A 15822-nucleotide genomic window follows, 5' to 3' on the forward strand; every position below is an offset into this window, starting at 1 on the left:
AGGCTGTACTGACCAGTCCACAGAGGATCTTATAGAACAAAGCTTTCAAAATAAAAGATGATGACTCTGATTTGGTTACTTGCTTTCTCAGGAGAAGTAATTCAGATAGGCTCTCAGATTGTGAAACCACTATATCCTCTGTGGTAACACCTTGCACTTCCCTCTTAAAGTTTCATTCCACTTTTTAGTGTTTACATGCTTTTGTTTCTATTCACATATATACACATACACACATATACACACACACTCTGATTCTAGGCCAGCTTGACAGGCACAGGCTAAACCACTCAAGCTGATGTTCAATGTGTAACATTTTTGGCTACAATAAGCCAAATCAGTAACAAAAAGTATTCCCTGCTTAAAACCTGAGATAATTTGCCTTTTTATTGTATCTCTGAAACATCAAGTTCCTTCCCATTGTTAGCCTGGCCAATATGTGTTACATTCCACATAGCTCATTCCCCTTTGACTGCTGAGGTGTTCCCCTCCCCTCTGGGTAATACAGTGACAGTAACTGGACAGCTTACTAACCCCAAATCTGCCCAACACTGAAGCAGCCTCCATGCTGCAAGATCACTGGTCTCCTTTTATTCTCACCCTCACCCTAGATCCTGCACCATGATTTCCCAGCCCCAAAGGGCCAACTCTGCTTTGTTAATGAAAGTACCATAGAACACCTAGAAGATGTTTATGCCATTGTTCACCCGAGTTTATACTTCAGCCCGTTCCACTGGAAACAGAAAGAAAATCTGTGCTTAGAAAGAAGATCAGCAATACTACAACTGGGAGGCCATGGCATATAGTGGCTGCACAGACTCACCCAGCCTGGGTTCATGCCACTTACCACTCTGGGACCTTGGGTTCAATACTCATCCTTTCTGAGGCTCAGATTTATCACAGAAAAGTGGAGATAATACAATACAGAGCTCAGAGAGTTGCTCGGTGCATCAAATGAGGTAATGCAGGTAAAGAATTTACCACAGTGCTTGGCCTATGGCAAAAGCTATTTTGTTACCACCATCACCACCAAAAATACTACTTTTCAAGACCAAGGTAAAAAGCAACAAATGTGATTCTTTATACACCTTCACTCCAAATTCTTTAAAAATATATGTATGATCCACTCTGAAATGGAAAACTAAAGGAGAAGGTGACAAGGAAGAGAAGGTCCAAGGTAAAGGCACTAAGAGGAGAACGAGCCCCTTTATACCCAGACTCAAAGCAATCCACCCACATTCACAATAGCAGATAGATAGATAGGAGGGAGGGAGGGAGGAATTGTGGGGAACTACTTACGTACTGCTTCACTACTTAAAGTGAAGCAACTTTAATTCACTCTGCCTTTTGTTTATACACAGTGTCTAGTGCTATTCTTTTCTGAGCCTCTTGTACCTTCAACCAAGGTAACCATGGCCTTCCTCAACCATTCCTTTGGGAACTAACACATCTCCTCCCAGCCATCTCTCAGCCCTTCCAGCCTCACAGGTCTTCAGGGCAGATTAGCATGCTGACGGGGGAGAAAGCAGGGGGCAAAAAGAATGTACATTCCCAGGGTAAACTGTCCTCCTCTACTTAGGGATAATTTAGAGCTAGCATTCACCAACCAAGGAGTGCCAAACACATCATTACAACTACAAGTAACATCACCAAGCTTCTCCTCGCCACACACACACACACATACACATCTCAAGATGCCACTCTCTCCTCAGTTACTTCAAGCCTTCCATTTAATCAGCACAGTAAACAAGCTTCTGTGCCTCAGGCTGGCATTCCACAAACTCAGTCAGATCCCAGGGTTTTGTGAAGGCTGCAGTCAGCGGGGCCGAGAAGGCATATTTGCTCACACATTATGCTGATGATTCTTTTTTTATCCTAGGGATACTACTTGGACAGTGGGTACGATCAACAAGAGATGCCATTTATCTCATAAACACTTTCATTTCATTGGATTCTGATTAGCTGTGGTGACCAGGTGAACCAGTAACTACATTATTAACTGGAACATTCTTTGAATCTCACCCCACAATGTAACATCAAAAGTCTAGTGGGAGGTTCCCTAAAATGGCGGACAGCGCGAACGCAGGCGCGGGCCGGGCTGGCCAGGGTGGGGCGGGGCGTCCGCTCACGGCGGCCAGCGGCGGCGACGGGGCGGGGTGGAGGCGCCGACTGTCCCCATGGCGGCTGCGCCGGAGGCCGGAGAGCCCGGAAAGGGGAAGCCCTTTAAGCTCCTAGGAATTTTAGATGTTGAAAACATCCCCTGTGCTCGGGATTCGACACTGTATGGCTCATTAGGATCTGTTGTGGCTGGCCTCGGACACTTTTTGTTAACTAGTAGAATTAGAAGATCATGTGACGTTGGAATAGGAGGATTTATCTTGGTGACTTTAGGATGCTGGTTCCATTGTAGGTATAATTATGCAAAGCTAAGAATCCAGGAAAGACGTGCCAGAGAAGGAATTAAAAACAAGATTTTATATGAAAGTACCCACCTTGATCCTGAAAGAAAACAAACCAACAGCGGCAGCAGCAGCAATTGAGCAGTCTTGAGCACAGAAAACACAGATACAACTCACTTCGGTGTGAACCAAGCCGAGATCAACTATAGAAAGCATTTTATATACCACAAGGCTTTCAACCAAGTAAATAAAGTATGTGTAAGTTGTTGTCATTTTACATGTGTATGTACAAACTTATTCTGCCCCTGTATCTACTGTCAGTATAGCACATAGTGGACTCATACTTAAAATAAACCTCGTGTTTATCATGCTTAGAAAAGTGTTTCCTTATGGTAAGCAGTGAGTACACCTGACGTTTCAAGAAATAAAATCTCAGTTCAATGTTAAAAAAAAAAAAAAAAAGTCTAGTGGGAGAGAGTTCAAGTGTCAAATATTCCGTCTTAAGCCTCCCGTGCTCCAGTTCTGGGAGTATCTAGAAAATATCTTCCTTCTGGGGGAAAAACTAAAACAGCATCTTCCCAATAAACAGAAATAAAACTACTCTAAATTCAGTAGGTCATAATTGTCGACATAAAATTATAAAGTATAATACTCGGTGTTCAGTAAAAATTCTAGACGATTATTCCACCACACCAGATCAGACCGTCTATTCAAGAGGATCTCATTTGATAACTTTAGGGACTGTGTCAAATCCATCCTTCTTCCCTTGAGATGACAGGCAAACATGTAAAAACACTCCTTAGGCATCAGTTCTGAGCACCACGCTGTGCTAGGCACGGTAGAGGACAGCAAAGAATTAGAATACTGTTGCTGGACTCGGGTTTACAGTCTAAGTCAGGAGCCTCCTGACCTGCCCTGGGATTGCGTGATGGCCCCCTCAGACACTGAGGGGATTAACTTTTGCAACACTGGAAGAAGAAGGTCCCGGAGGTGTCCCAAGACGACATGTCCACGGCAGCTACTACTGATCCAGGGTGTTTTTTTTTCTTTACAGGAGGTACCTACAGTTACCTCCTAGTCAGGTGAGCACCTCAGTGTCAATCCCTAGAAAGACTTACTAGAATCTTGGGCAAGCCCTTATGATTCACCTTGAATGAGCATGAAGAATGTCTGACCGTTAAGGCCAAGAAATACTGTATTCCCAAGAAGCCTGAGGTAAGTAAATAGAAACAAGTAAAGCATCCTTAAAACCCAGTTTATGGATGCCAGAAAAGGAAGGAGACCAAGCCAAAACTAAGCTCGGAAGTGGCTGGATACATATCAATTCCTGAGCTACGTTTGCTTACAGGAGCTCCCCGCTCGGTCCTGCACATCACAGACTTGTTATTGATCCGCTGTGGTCAGATATTGTAAGTATAAATTAACCTGCTCCAGTGAAAAATGCCCAAGGGAGCCATTTCACTCTGAAGAAATCTTCTCTTTAGGTTTAACTGTACTTACTAGAAAATTTCAATGGGAGGGTGCAGGGTGGTTAGCTCTGATTTCCCCAATCACTTTTTACATTCCCTGATTAAAAGATTCTGTAGTATATGACCAGCCCGATGCTTTGCCTTGGCATACCTTCAGACTGAAGGAACGGCACAGGGAGTACAATCTACTGTCAGCAGCTGGCCATGAGCTGTCAAGAGGGGCATCGTTTATCTAAAGAATCTCAGGGGTTAAGGGGCTGCTTTTTTTTTTTTAAGGAAGAAATGGGAAATTTTATTCGAGTCAAATTTGAGGACTATAACCTGGGAAGAACATCGCAGAAAGCTCTGAGAATTCTTCCACCCATTAGAAGTCAAGGCACAGTCCAGCTTTCTGAGGCAGAGGGCTGGACATCAAATGACGTCATTTATTTATTTATTTTATTTTATTTCACTTGGCTGCCCTGCGCGGCTTGCAGGATCTTCCCAACCAGGGATCGAACCCAGGCCCCTGCTGTGAAAATGAGGAGTCCTAACCACTGGATCTCCAGGGAATTCCCTTCCAATGAGGCATCACTGACAGTTTACATAATCCAGATCTAAGCACAGTCGTGGTGGGCCATGTGAGCGCTTGCAAGATGAAGAAGGAATGTTATCTTTTAAGGAGTTGTCTTGTGGATACTGGGAGAATGTTACTCTTTATGGCTGAGCAGGTATTTCCGCTGATAGGGAGCTCTGGTGGATGCCTGATGCAGATACACAACGCACACTGAGGGGAGAGAGGGGGCCAAAGGGCAGAGAAGAATTTTTTTATGTTTAAATTTTTCTTGTCTTGCCATAAAATGTGAATTTTATTTCACACTGGTAAACCATCATGATGATCTCTTTCTCATTAAATATTGCATTGCTGATACCTTTACTTATTTTGTCACCTGCCAGCGCCCACTTGCACATAGGCTATGGCAAGAGCCTAAATGTTATTACCAGTTTATGGAGAATCCTGAAACTGATGGTGTTTTATCCTAAGTTTTTCTGAAATTGCAAAAAGAACAGTTTTTGACTGTTCGTGATCTAGTTCTTTAATCCACTTTACACAACTTCAGTGTTTAGCAGAAGCGAGATAACTATTTGGCATGTCGTATTTTAAAGATTTTTTTTTTTTGGATGTGGACCATTTTTAAAGTCTTTATTGAATTTATTACAGTACTGCTTCTGTTTTATGCCTTGATCCCTTGGTCCCGAGGCACGTGGGATCCCAGCTCCCAGACCAGGGATCGAACCCTCATCCCCTGCACTGGAAGGCAAAGTCTCAACCACTGGACCACCAGGGAAGTCCCTCAAATTTTAATCGTTTATTTTTCAATGATCCGACCTTGTCAAGTGGTGGGTGAGGACGTTTTACCCACTGCTCACCAGTGGAGCCACACAGCACATCCTGAGAGGGAGCTGTACGTGGACTGGACTGTCTGAGCTGAGGAAGAAACGGAGATGGGGGTGGGGGTGGGGGGACAGTGGAAACCAAAAGGAAAGAAGACGGGTGGTTCTCATTCTAAGGGGCTGCTTTTTAATTGACTTTGGTGATTCCTCTGGAAGGCTTAGAGGTAGTCTCTGAAGCCCAGGGTGAGGTATCTGTTTTCATCCATATAAGTTAAATTTATCAGTTCCAAGGAAAATATCCTTAGGAGATAAAGGTATTAAGTGAAAGGAGGGAGACATGGTCAGGAGGTCTGCATCTTAGCTGAGGAAAAGATATGTCAAAACATTTACCATGAATGAAAGGCATGTTTTTAAAATGAGAGTGCAACTAATTAGTATAGGAAAATAGGGGGAAACTATTACACAAAGCACTAAAAGGAAGGAATAGTTAACCTCTACATTTTGCTACCAATTTCTAAACTTTTAAAGGTCGCAGAGAGCACTATGCTAACATTTTGCAATAATGGACTCCAGGGCAGTGCTTTAATTAAATGAATTCCAGAGCTCTCTGAATCTTAATCACTCTGTGCAGGGGATGTGGGAAGGTCAGGCTGCAGAGCAAATGATGCAAACTATACTTACACATTACACCGAGCACCCTTTCCCAAAGACGTTTAGTGCTCTATCTTTAACGTCCTAAGAATTTCTGACAAGGTGAAAGGACGTTCCACTTCACTCTGTATGTCTAACAGGCCCAGCAAGTATGTCAGGCCCATGGTCAGTCCAGGAGACTTTCCACTAAGTCATTTTATTTAAAAGTATGTTGTTTGCAGCCAACATTCTGTATTTCTTTTAATAATATGGCCAAGGCATACCCAATACACTCCTTTCAAGGACAAAAATGAAGAGAACCCTCAACCTATCGAGCGCTGAGATGAGGATGCACAAAAACAGAAAGACTTTATACTTCCCTTCATATGAAATCCAATAGCCCACAGTCAGAAAATAATCTCCAAATCTGTACACAGTGACATTTTACCTCAAAGTAAGTTTCCCCTCTAACCCTTGCATAGTTTTCTCTAGCCAAGTGAATCTTACCCATCCTAACAGCAAACAGAAATGTTCATAAAGGAATCCCTTTTAAAATCAGGACACAAAAAAGTACTTACAAAATGACTGTAGTTATGTATTTAAAAAGTACATTTGTACCCCAACATTCAGAAATGAATGTAGAATGACATAAGTAGAGCATAATCATGTATTATATTAATTATTCCCCACAAAGTTAAAGACTTTTCCTAGCGTTAGTAATCTTCCGGATATCATAAGGCCACTGGTGTTTCCAGTGAAGATCCAACTGAGAGTTGCCGCTGCTTATTTTGCTATGTTCTAGGTTCTGTGTTAAAACTTGATATGCACTCTTTCATTTTATCTCCTAGGAACTACTCTGTGAGGTAAGTACGATTATGTAGCCCCACTTTACAGATTCGGAAACTAAGGCTTGCTGAAGTTAATTTGCCTAGGATGATGACACAATGGCAGAGCTGGGAATTTAGTCTCACCACATCAGAGTCATTCCGACACTGCCTCAAGGTGAAGTCTACTACTGCTTGAGAGTGGCCACTGGCTTGGTTTCTTACACTGTTAAGGTGACAAAAGACTCCATGCCATTTTAACGCTGCAGTACTGGTCTGATGACTGGGTTATACTGCCATAGGCTTTTCACCTATATTTTATTCCTCTAGAAATTCTCAGGGCAGGAGAGCAGGTAAAGGAGACATATCACTCTCCAAAAAAAGAAAAAGAAAAATCTCAAGAATCAAGACACTTCAATATTTATGCTAAACCATCAGTGCTATACAGCCTAATATACTTCAAGGTTTTGATTTTATTCGCATGTCCTGCTGCCTTGGTATTGCACGAAGGGTTTGTGTGCCTGACCTCTAATGATGATTCTTCATATATCCTCATGCTCTCTTATTGGGGCTGTAAAACAGTGAATTAGCGACAAATCCCCGACTCTTTGCCCCTTCAGCCCTTGGAGTTTAACTCCTCTCACATTACAGTATTTATTGAATTTCCCAGCCAAACGGTGTTCTGCTCCATAAAATTCTGACAAGTGGCCTCTGCCAAGCTAATAATGGCTTCATTCTGCTGAAATAAACTTATTTCACTGCGGCAAACAAAACGACAGGACCTGGAAAGGTTATTTTTAACTAGGTAATGACTCAGTCCCAACCAAGCATTTCTCTCAAGGTTCCCCATTTTAAATAAGTTAATTTTCTTAAATATAAATCTATGCTATGATGCGTGCTCTTGTCTGTCAATCTTCCACAGCGAAGGAAAAGCAGATGTTGTCATTGCTTAAGGTATTTGATTCCATCATTCAACAGTTTGGTCCACTTATCAAACTATCCCCAAGGATCCTAGCATAGAGAAATCTCCCAGAGAGACAAGATGGAATAAAGAAGCAAAGTCCCTTTAAAGTTGAACCTGGTTTTACTGGATTTTCTTCTTTTCATTAAACAGCATCAAAAACTTTTCATTCTGCAAAACTTTCAGAGTGTGCCTCTGAGAAATAGTTAGCTTTCTTATCTCCCTGTTTTTAAAGCGTGAGTAAATTTTGCCAAGACTGCTTAGCCCATTTACCAAATAAAGGTATGGCAAGATAAATTTATCTATACCCACAATAGTTAACATTTCCCTCCAGTATCTTAAACGCTCCATACCAAAAATGTCGACTTCGAAAAAAGTTTGAAAAGCAAAACACTTAAATTTTTCTCCATCCGGCCTCAATGTTTTATAGCTATCATTCACATCTCTTTATCTTACACTGCAAACCTCTCAAAAATAAACAAATGGGGGCTTCCCTGGTGGCGCAGTGGTTGAGGGTCCGCCTGCTGATGCAGGGGACACGGGGTTCGTGCCCCGGTCCAGGAAGATCCCACACGCCGCGGAGCGGCTGGGCCTGTGAGCCATGGCCGCTGGGCCTGCGCGTCCAGAGCCTGTGCTCCGCAACGGGAGAGGCCACAACAGTGAGAGGCCCGCGTACCGCAAAAAAAAAAAAAAAAAAGGAACACACAGAAACAACTGCTACAATAAGGTCAAATTTTTCTTCAAGTTTCAAATGATCAGGGACTCCGAGAGCACCATTACAACAGCTGGAATCTTGTACCAACATGCTACACCCTGCCAGTCCTGCCTTCTGAGACTAATAAAAGAGAAAACCCTTGACAGCTAACAGCTGGACTCCTTATGAAGCCGTTCAATAGAAACAACTAGCCTCCCACAGCCCACCAAAAGTAAGGGCTGGGTGCGTAGACACAGAAATGCACAGGAAAAGAGCTTTGGTAAGGGGGAGTACATATTTCAAAGAGAATGAACTGAGATGACAATGAATAACAGGAAAAAGGCTAATCAATGGAAGAGACACCCTGTCATATTCAAATCTGTCATAGCCACCAAAGATGTAGGAGTTTCAGAGCTGACTGTATTGTCACTTTGATGAGCGCAAAAGGAATCCCGCACACGTTTTAATCCAGCCGGGATCGCTGACTTATATTACACACTGTTAGCTACAAATGGAGGCAAACAACAGCCTCTTCGGTAAATTCCTGTAGTCATGGTTCTGTCCAAACCACAAGAATCATCCTGAATACCCTTCTAATGACCTATAGTTTGTATTCACGCTTGCAGTAAAAGGAACTAATCTGAATGGACTTACCATTGCTTCCTGCAACCTTCTCTGCCTCCATATTAAAGTCCTTCATCAGCTGGGCTTTGACTACCAGCGTCAACTCCCCCAGTCAAAGCCCTGTCACAGTATTATTGTCATTTGGCTTAAGGAATGAAGTGGCATAAGATAAAACCTCACTGAAACAGGATAAGGTTAAGAAAAATAAACAAGGGGTGGTCATGCCGGAATTTGATTAAATTACCGACAAGTCCTTCAAGTTCAGAGCGTTAAGGTAAAGCTTCCCACTAGGTTAGTTGAGGCTATAGTCAATATAGGGATGATACAAACAGAAACTAGCAGAAACATAAGGGACACAAAAACTCTCCTGCAGTGTATTGCCAGGTTAAAAAAATACAGTTTCTATTGCTTCTAGTAAGGAAACAAAGGCTATTAAATCTTTTTCCTGAAATAACGTGTGCAGTTTAGATTGTAAACAAAGTCATTTCTAATTGCTGCAGATGGATAACAAACACGACAGGAAAGAGTCTGAGAAGGCTCTTAATTTGTTGTGAATGCGCATGTGTGTGTGTGTGTGTGTGTGTGTGTGTGTGCGTGCACACCTCATATACATGTTCATCACTCGTGGCAATTCAGATACTCACCTAGAATATGAAGGGAAGAAATATGAGATTTTAGTATTACTGTAGCAAATCACCACGGCAGAATTCATAGATCAAGGACTCAGAGATGACTGTACTAGTTCCTGCTTTGAGTATGAGTTTAGTTTTATCAGTCAACTTGGACATTTTCCCCCCAAATCCTATAAATTCACCTAAAATAATTATGAAAGTTTGGTCAATACTGTAGTCATTTCTATTTTTGCAAGTGTTAGGCACTATCTACTTTTGAGATGTGTCCCAGAAAGACAAAAAAGGAAAAGTTTGGAGTTGAGTACCTGAATCCCCAGAAAAAAAGGGGATGTATTTTCATTAACAGCTAGAAAATGATTCCCAGTGTCTGAACCCAATATCTATCTTAAGTATATCCACATAAAAATACTTATTTCAACTGTGATACCCAGGTTTCTGCTGAAGAGATATACGGCATGGTAAGAAAACCATTTTAAACAGCCCAGAACTTACACATTCCTATAGCTTTTGAACCCTTTACCATAGTTACCTTGGGAAGCTAGACATTCAGGCTGCTTAATGATAATTGTTCTAATAATTCACAACACTGCCAGCTTTATTCAGCTTCTGGTCTCTCCCCTTGAGACACAGCGATATGGAGTCAAAGATGCTTTGCTTCTTCAATATTAGAAATGGATACTAACCTCCCAAACATTCTGCACTCTCCTACTCATTAAAAGTGATAACATGTTCCCCCTTTCCCCTCAAAAAAGTTCTGCCTTCACATTTCGTCAGTTGACATGTACAGTTTGTGTACGTGCCTTTTTCTAGTCTATTAATATCTAGAACGGGGTGTGCACAGTAATGCATATTGCTACAAAAGATGCTGAAGAAAGCCTAGATCCATCTGGTGATCTCTCAATCCTCATAAAAAGGTATGTAAAATACCTAAAGCTAAGAATGGTAAAGAAGAGTGGAGTGGAGAACAGTGGAGAAAAGAGGGGAGCAGCATGGAGAGGAGGGAAGGATAAGACAGGACAGGAGCACACAGGAGAGGACAGAGAGGGGCACCTACTAGGTACTCCTGAGGCTTTCCCTCACCTTTGCAAGTATTTCTACCGATTCTGTCCTTTGTGATTCGAGTCCCCAGGCAACCCAGCACAAGCTGCCTCAACCCCCTGGCATCTCCCAAACAAATACATGGCTGATATTTTGGGTTTAAGTTCATTCTATAGAAAGAAAGCTTTCTGCCCCCTAGTTATAGTCTTTCCCTTTTTTATGCTTTTTAAATTCTACCTACAAAACCATTCCCATTTAAAAGTGGTATTTTGCTAACTTTGAAAAGCAAACGGATGTACTTTAGTGACTGTCTGCCGTGAAAATACTTCATTATGCCAGAATAAGTAGAATTTTCCTTTCTTAATAAGAGGACATATTGAAAACATTCTGTGCTTGATCACATCTGTTATTCTGCACTGAAAATTCATTTAGGACAATTAAATTAACAAGGAAAAACCGTTATAAGTAGCAGTTATGATGGAAAAAAGTAGTTCACCTAAGATAATATTCTTGAATTTAACCTAAAGATATTGCTCTTAAAACAATAAAATTGTTTTGATGGAGCGAAGTAAGAACAAATACCTACAGTGATGACATTTCTTATCATTCAAATTACCTATAATTGTTTTCAAATGCAAAATCAAATAAAAAATTATCGGGAAACATAGCCTGAGTCAAAGCCACTGCTTTAATGTATTAAACCCACCTTCAAAGGACAGAATTTATTTAGTGAGCAACTGCTTACTCAGAAGTTGATGCAATAAGCCGTACAACTTGGGAAGTTTACGGGGATTCTAATCGAGTACATGTAAAATGCCTCACATATTACAATGTGCTTCTATCACCAATGTGATATTTATTGGACATTATCAGTGTCACATTTTCACAAAAATAATTCTATCTAGCTATATTTGCCTCGTAACTAGCTAAAAGAGACCCAGAAGTGAGTCATTTCAATTACTATAGGCAGTTCCCAGAGGCCTCTGTAGCAGAAGTCAATTGACTGCCTTCAGAAACAACTAAGAAAGCTCTGCCAAAGATGCCTTTTTTTTTTTTTTTTTTTTGCGGTACGCGGGCCTCTCACTGTTGTGGCCTCTCCCATTGCGGAGCACAGGCTCCGGACGCGCAGGCTCAGCAGCCATGGCTCACGGGCCCAGCTGCTCCGTGGCACGTGGGATCCTCCTGGACCGGGGCACGAACCCGTGTCCCCTGCATTGGCAGGCGGACCCTCAACCACTGCGCCACCAGGGAAGCCCCCAAAGATGCCATTTTAAGGGCAGAATCTCAATCAGGGGCTCTATGGTAAAAGCACCCAGTGGCATGGACATGTTCCATGCCTCACCTAATGAACTGTTCATCCAGTTCATTGACCCAGAAGCTGCTCTCTTCTCCCCATCACCCACATTTTACAGAAGAAGCTTCCATAGTTGATCAGCACAGAAGTGATCACTTGACCCAAAATGTGCCAGTGAAAATGTGGGACATATATGGAAACAGATTCCCCACAGTAGTTGTATATGTGATGCGTAATGCTCAAGAACTATTAGTAGCCGTAACTCCCATTAACCTGCTCTGCAGAGAAACACATGTGAATCAGATGTGCAGACAGCAGTAGAATTCCAATCTATTCTTAAGGCTGTATCCCTGCCTCAAGGTTCTGTGAGCTACATAAGCACCCCTGTCTTGTTTTATTTGTCCTTTTGTTTTCAGATAGTTCAGATTGAGATTCTGTTTATAACTGATTCCATCGAGCATTTTAAGAGGTGGCTAAGTAACACTAGAGCAGTCTTATTATTAGTGAGATATGAAATAAATTTAATAAGTCACAATCAGAAACATTGTTAAAGAAGTAGAATACCACAGAATTGGCAATCCATACTAAGAAAAAAATTAAACACCTTCCTCACACCATATACAAAAATCAATTCCAGGTGAATTGAAGACCTAAATGTGAAAATTAACACTATACAGCTTTTAGAAGAGAATACAGACTATCTTTGGAGCCGGAGAATAGAAAAGGATCTCTTAAACAAGATACAAAAAGAACTAACCATAAAGGAAAAAGCTGATAAATTCTACTACATTAAAATTTAAAATTCCCTTCATCCAAAGACATTATTAAAAGAGTGAAATAACAAGCTACGTATTGTGAGAATATACATGCAATACACAAAGCTGACAAAGAATAGTAGGCAGAAACTATAAAGAACTTGCAAAAATCAATCAGAAATGGTGACAACCAAAGAGAAAAACAGACGAAGACCTAAACAGTCATTTCAAAAAAGATGAAATCCAGTGACAATAAACACATGAAAAGGTATTCAACTCCATTAACAGAAATACAAAGGAAAACCTCAAGGAGATACTACCATTCATCGGTCAAACTGACAAAAATTTAAAAGTCTGACAATCTCAGGTATTGGTCGAAGATGTATGACAACAAGGATTCTCATACATGGAAATATGTAAAACCATCTTGGAAAACAGTGTGGTACTATCTAATGAGGTTGAATGAATACTGCATATCCGATCCTATCACTGCATATCCGATCCTATCACTGCATAGGATCATGTGCACTGATGATCCTATTCAGTGCACATCACAGAGATATGCATGCTTATGAACTCCAAAATAAAGATAAGAATGCTCAGAGCAGCACTATTCATAAATACCTGAAACTGAACACAACATAAATGTCTATCAATAGTAGAAGAGATAAACTGTGGGATATTCATACAGTGGAATAGTATATACCCACGAGAATGAAGAAACTGTAGGTAAATGAAAAAACATCAATATATCCTATAAACATAATGTTGAGAAAACAAAGTTACAAAAAGGAATGCATACAATATCATTCCATGTATATTTATTTATTTAGGGATGCATCTATAGGCAATAAACTGATGAAGAAAAGCAAGAATGAGATTCTTCTACAAGAACAGGGATGGTGGTTCCCTCTGGAGGAAGGGAGAGAATTCTGATGAAGAAAAGAGACACAATTTCTACAGTGCCTGTAATAGTAGATACATATGGTCAAGCATTCTAAAAATATACTCACTATTTCTACTGCTCCAACTCTGGCCCACGTCCACCCGTGCCAACCCTCGCCACTCCTCCCACTGCCACCCCCCCATCTAGCCACCCTCCTTCCTTGGTGTTCCCTGCACAAGTCAGGTGCATTCCTGACTAGGGCCTTTGCTCGGGCCCCTCCCTCTGTGTGGAATGATCAAGTCCCCTCTAGACATCTGCTAACTAACTCCACTTCCTTCAGGTCTTTGCTTCTCCTCAGGTAGGCTTACCCTGACCACCCTCTTTAATACTGATACTACAACCTGCTTCCCACACTCACCAGCAGTCTTGATTCCCTCCATCCTATTCTGCTTTTTCCCTTTTCCATCACCCTCTAACACACTACACAATTCACTTTCATTACTCTTATTATTTACTGTACACGGGTTCTCACCAATAAAGTGTTAGACTCAGGAGAGCAGGGAATCTTGTCTGTCTTCTTCATAGATATATTTGCAATGCTTTACGTATAACAGGTGCCCAAATATTTGTTGGGTATTCACGGCTATCTAAGCTTGTCTTAATCACAACAGATTCTTGGTGTGGATTGAGGCAGAAAGGTTGCAAGCTCCACATTAGAACATGTAATTGGTATATATGCTTAGTGTGTGGAAAGGGGAAAATGTGATTCAACTAGGAAGGTTATACTTTATCCTATAGACCTACAGTATGGAAGCCACTGGCTACACACAGCCATTTAATTTTTAAATACAAAAGTGAAAATGCAGTTCCTTAGTTTTACTAACCAAATTTTAAATGCTCAGTAGCCACATGTGGTGAGCAGCTACTGTATTGGGCAGCACACATATAGAATATTTCCATCATCACAGAATGTTCTAGTGGGCAGTGCTGATGTAGACAATAAAACGTTATCACTGTATCTTAAGCTGGGGAATAATGACATCACATCAGTGTTTTCTGAAGGCAACTGGCAGCTATGGAGAGAATGGATGAAAGAGAGGAGAAAGAGGAAGGCTTGGGGAGGCCAATTCCAGGACTATTAAAAAGGCAAACAGGTGAGAGAGAAGGACAAAGTAGTAGGAGGTGGAAGAAGGGGCAAATTTAAAGGAATTGTGGAGTTAGCATCATCAGGAATTGTGGACTAGAGAGCTGAGAGGGAAGGAAGAAATGTGAGGGGACTGAGGATATGAGCTGCTAAGTAGGCTGTTGGTAAGAAACAGCTGTTTTTACTGATGGAAACTGGGCAGGCTGAGGTAGCTCTTTTGACTTAGGTGTACTGACTTAAAAGACATTTCAGAAAGGTTAAATCAAAATGCAAAAGTGATTTTTAAGGCCAGGGAATGCCTGCAGTAGACAGCCAGATCTTCATCCTTTCCCTAATACATATCTCAGATATGAGATAGAGTGAAGGTCAGGGACCGAGTAAGTAAAGAAGCAAGAGATGGGCAAGGGCAGACAATGTGTGAATTATCTGTTGTAATTATTTCTTGAGGGGAAAAGGAAAGGTAAAGTGGTCCATTTTTAGACCAATGTCTAAATGACTTCTTCAAATAACTTTGTCAATATAGCATGTATATGTAGGGGGTAGACTGAGAGGATAATACATTCAAGCTTTGGACACACAGATTTGAAGTCCTTATGACTCCACTTGGTAAATGGTCTCCAGTCACCAATTACCATGAGGGAACAGCAATTGTTACCTTGATTCTAAAAGTAAGATGATGTCTCCACAAATTGGATGCCAAAATGAAGCTGAAAGTCATCCACAGAGAAAATGAGTTCCAGAAAACACATTAAAAATGATAATAAATACAGCCACTTTCTAGATTCTAGTTTATACTGAGCCAAGGTCAGTGGCTTATGGAAATACTAATGGCTATCTTAGCTGTCCTTTCCTAATGGACGGCACAGCATTTATAATGGAGGTCAGCATTCAATTCTGGTTTTGACGAAAGCAATCAGGGAGTACGGCCACTGGTGATTTAAATCTAGCCTTTTTGACTACTGATTTACATTCATTTGATTTTAATCAAACCTGACCCAGCTCAGAAGAGCTCAGAATAGCTTTTCTTTGTTTAATCCTAAAAAAAAAAGATGGGGTTATAAATTTGAGGACATAAGCACCCATTCTGTGTGAAAATTTAAC

At 41.2% G+C, this 15822-nt stretch overlaps 1 protein-coding gene and 1 pseudogene across 1 annotated transcript in view; one reads left to right on the forward strand and one right to left on the reverse strand.

The window, feature by feature from the left end:
• PTPRD (protein tyrosine phosphatase receptor type D) overlaps positions 1 to 15822 on the reverse strand; it is a 523277-nt gene that overhangs the window by 447659 nt on the left and 59796 nt on the right. The window lies entirely within an intron of this gene.
• On the forward strand, positions 2113 to 2516 carry LOC132522899 (cytochrome c oxidase assembly protein COX20, mitochondrial-like; annotated as a pseudogene).

Source organism: Lagenorhynchus albirostris, chromosome 7 (assembly GCF_949774975.1).
Source record: "Lagenorhynchus albirostris chromosome 7, mLagAlb1.1, whole genome shotgun sequence".
Classification (NCBI taxonomy): Eukaryota; Metazoa; Chordata; class Mammalia; order Artiodactyla; family Delphinidae; genus Lagenorhynchus; species Lagenorhynchus albirostris.